The following is a 4,562-nucleotide window of genomic DNA, read 5'->3' as shown; positions in this document are numbered from 1 at the left end:
GCAAGCGAGCTCATGGCGGTGACAGAAAGCGGGCTGTCCAGGTGGCGCGGCTGCTGTCCAGTGACTTCGGCGGCTGTCCAGGCGGCTCGGCGACGGACCAATGTCTCTGATACCACTGTTAGGTATCCACCTTGTACTTGAGCCGAATAGCCAGCCTCTATGTACCTGCACAATAACAAACCAAAGCCAGCAGCAGGCAAAAATAAAACCAAAGAAACAGCAGAGAAATAAATGGGAAGAAATCAGCAAGCTTCGGGGCTCAGATAACTAACCGTCTCTCCTTTTCAACCGGCAAACCAAGGCGAAGGCACAAAGGATTCACACGCCCTATTGCACCCTTGAAGCCCTACACACAGTAGGAAACCACCCAACCACACGATGAAGGAACGAGAGAGAAACTCACACAGAGCAGCACAAAGCTCACCGAGACATCACTCCACGAATGCAATGAAAATAAAAAAGGGACGCTCACTATGTTCACGAAAAAAGCCAAGAACGCACACGTTTCTTTCCCTTGCGGCTGCTCAATCCTCACGCTCCTCTCAATCTCTCTATCTTGATCAACATACTAGGGTTGGGGGTAAGGCTTTATACAAGGGCATATTAATTGGGTTGAGAAATAAAATGTAGTTGTGCCAAAGCCCAACAATATTTTTAGTCTTCTAGTTTATTTATTTGTGATTTTGGTTTTTTATGTTGTCACCATCAAGTTTTAATCTTGTATCTTTTGATTTTTAGCCATTTTTGTTATTTTTCACTTGAATTGTTGATATATCATTGTACATGAACGTTGACGTCATATTAACGTACATTCTCACTTTAAAAAAAATTACTAAAATTGTCATAAAAATAAAGATAGTAAACTAAGTATGAAATTTGAAAATATATACAACCAAAATAAAAAAAAAAAACAATGACAAATTAATGCGTACAATATTATTTCATTAAGATATTCAAACGATTTCTTACCATACTTGCTTTGTACAAAAATACAAATATCAGTTTAGAGTTGCATGGTATCTTAATGTAAATGCATCATTATGTTTTGGGTGGAAATCTATTTCGAATAATCATCCAACACCACGTTGAATGGTGTCAAATGTGAATCGATTTCGGAAAGTTCAATTAATTAATGCAAAAAAAATTATTTATTTATTCCTGTAAACGTACGTTAATGGTACGTTGTCATGTGGATATAAATAAATAAATTAATATATATAATTTATTTCATCCCAAGAGCTTTGATTAATCGAGTCCCATGTTTTCCGCATGTTGATGTGCCCAAAGGCATACGTAAGTGTGCATATATTTGTCTATTAGGACATATAAACTTAATAATAATAATAATAATAATAATAATAATAATAATAATAATAATAATAATAATAAGTCAATGATCAATTATAGCTCACATGAAGTCAAGTCCTAAGTTTGGAATGGTATATCTATTTTGAGACATAATTATAACAATATGTCCCGACTAAAAAAATAAAATTCACCTACAGAGGAGACGATACATTGAATCTTGCATGACCACATCAAATAATATAGAGGAGACGATATATTCATGTAATGAGATCAAGTTGTATATGTTGGTGACTAAAGAAGATATCAACTTTTGAATGACAAAAGCTGTGAAGATAAGTCGAATCAACCAGCACCCTTTTTAGTTTGGAAAACCATTGGTGAAGTTGTTTACGTTTGGAACACAATATTACATGTCAATCATTGGAAGCCCTAAATGATCATGACATATTAATATTCATTTTTAATTAGACCGTGCGCACCATATTTTATATATTATATATTCGACGAAACATATATAATTTTATGCATTAATTTTATGAGATCTTTGGAAGATATTATATTAAAGTCATTTGAAATTCATTTATAATTCTCTCTCGACGATCCAAATACGTGTATCGAACGTTTAGTACTGTGAGACGGTCCCATGGCATATATAGCTCCGTGAGAGTCGAGGCTAGCCGACTGACCTCACTTAGGTTAAAGATCCGTCTCACAAAATTGACTCATGTGACCGTTTAATAAGAGTTTCGTGGTATAAGTTTTACTTATGATTGGATATTGATGATTACTAAAACAATCGGTTAATTCGAAACTATGATTAATGATTGGTTCTTACGTGATCCTCATGAACGCGATAACTGCTGACATAGGGTTTCTTCCAGCCTCATATATAAACTGTAAACATGATGTCGTTACATAAATCAAAAACTCATATGAGACGGTCTCAAGAGTCATTTTCTTAAGACGAGTCTCTTATATGGATTATCCATTAAAAATATTATATTTTATGCCAAAAGTATTATTTATTATTAAAAATATAGATAGGATTGTCCCGTCTCATTTGCGAGACCGTCTCACAAAAGTGTTACTCGTTGCATAAACTATAGGATTGCTACGTCTATTATGCATTCATGATATGCAAAATGACAACACATGCATCATGCATGAGCTCAAGAGTTTATGTTCATGTATGAAAGATTTAGCAAATAAATGGTGACGCCAGTTGCTTAGCCGCTTCATGCACGAATTTAAGTTACAATATTTATGGTGTTTTCTATCTCATTTTATTATCTCAAATTTAATTAATTTATTATATATTAGGGATTCAACGAACTAATGATATACGTGTTGGACATACATTTCAGACATAAGATTTTTTTTTCTTTTAAAATTTTTCGATATTCATGAAAAACCATTAATATTCAATATTTTTCTTATATTAAGTCCCACAATATCTCTGACATATATAATAGTGGAGGTATAAAATATAGAGTAATGCCACAGGTTCAATGAAAATTATTTGGTGTTTGGATTTATGTTCAAAATGTTGAAGTCAGTTGATATGAATATTCAACTTGTATTTCATCACTCGATCTCTCGTTCTTCCCTTTTGTATCTATATATCTATCTATCTATGTTATATTATGATAATCTTGTTATTATAGCTACAACCTACAAGAGCGGTATAAGAGCGTTACTCCATTCCTTCTTTTTAGAGTTCCATTTGTCGGATATAAGTGAAAAAACTAATTAAAGTATGTTTTTGATAAAATTTTTTGTAAAATATTTTTAAAAAATGTTCTCCAAGTGTAGTTTTTAAAAGAATAGTTGAGAGGCCCCCAAGAGAATGTTCAAGTTGGTGGAGTATGTGAACTTTTGGTCAGAGGTCAGAAGTTTGATTCTTCCTACTAACACCTTCTTGGAATAGCCTGTCACACAGGGCTTGTCCAGTGTGGTTTACCTGACTAGCGTAGTCTGCAGACTATTGCGTTAGTCCAACGGTTTACCCAGAGCGCACCGAAAAGTAGCGGCTACGAGTTTTCACGTCACAAAAAAAAAAAAGAACAGTTGAGAGCCGTGTTTGGATGTTTTTAGATGAAACTATGAAAGACAAAAATGAACAATATTATTTTTGAAATGTTAAAATGTTTTATAAAATAGTTGTCCAAACGCATATTTATTCTTAAACTTCTTTTAAAAATATTTTATAAAATATTTTTAAAAATTATTTTTATAAAAATATTTTATAAATATATGTCCAAAAGGAACGGGGTGAATAGTGTTCACGTGAAACTAAAGGACTAGATGAGAACTGGGGGGTAAACGGATATAATGTGGATCAAATAACAAATCAAGAAATAATGCTAAAAGTAAGAAGCCCGTTAGAATATCGATTCGATTAGTTCGACCCCTCCGACGGCCCATTAACATAGCCATCATATCTTATGAGCCCAACAGAAGGTTTTCTTCGGTGAGTTAACTACTACTACAACATGGCTCATCTATTATTATTATTTGAACTTATTTTGTCACGAGTTTTAGATAAATATATAATTATACTATCCATTTAATTTAATTTGATAATTCGATGGATTTCACGTTTTTATTACAATTTTTTCGAAATTCAAATCATTCCAAGTAAACAAATTTGTGTTGGGATTAATTGATTTAATTTAAATGAGATGATGGATTTCGAATAAAAATCATCTTTGCTTATATTTTAAATCCAGGAGCGTAATCTGAACTGTATGCTAAGACGGGTCAACCCTACCCATATTTATAATAATAAGTAATACTTTTGACATAAAATGTAATATTTTTAATGGATAACTCATATAAGAGATCCGTATCAGAAAAATAACCCTTGAGACCATCTCATAAGAGTTTTTGTCATGATTTTTATGATCAATATCAATGATTTGAATCTATATAAAAAGAAAAGTTTAGGGATGCACGTAAATCAACCCAAATAACAAAAATAATTATAAGAAAATGTTAAAATAAAGGGGGAAAAAATGAAACCATGCACTGAAGTTTTCATTGCCCACGTATTGGTGAACGAGAATTTATTGAGTTGTCAAAAATGAGTTATTATTTCGGTAAGGTATTCAGATTTTTATTTTTTAATATTTCGACTGAAGGACAATTAAGTGGGTTTGCTAGATGCAATGCTTGTAAATAAAAAAAACAGATTTTGTTTATAAATGTTCGGAGATTTAAGTGCTCCTACTTTAACCCTTCTTTCACATAGAGAT

This window comes from Henckelia pumila, chromosome 3 (genome assembly GCF_033568475.1).
Source record: "Henckelia pumila isolate YLH828 chromosome 3, ASM3356847v2, whole genome shotgun sequence".
Taxonomy (NCBI): Eukaryota; Viridiplantae; Streptophyta; class Magnoliopsida; order Lamiales; family Gesneriaceae; genus Henckelia; species Henckelia pumila.
The sequence above is the reverse complement of the archived record's forward strand: the minus strand, read 5'-3'. Positions refer to the sequence as shown.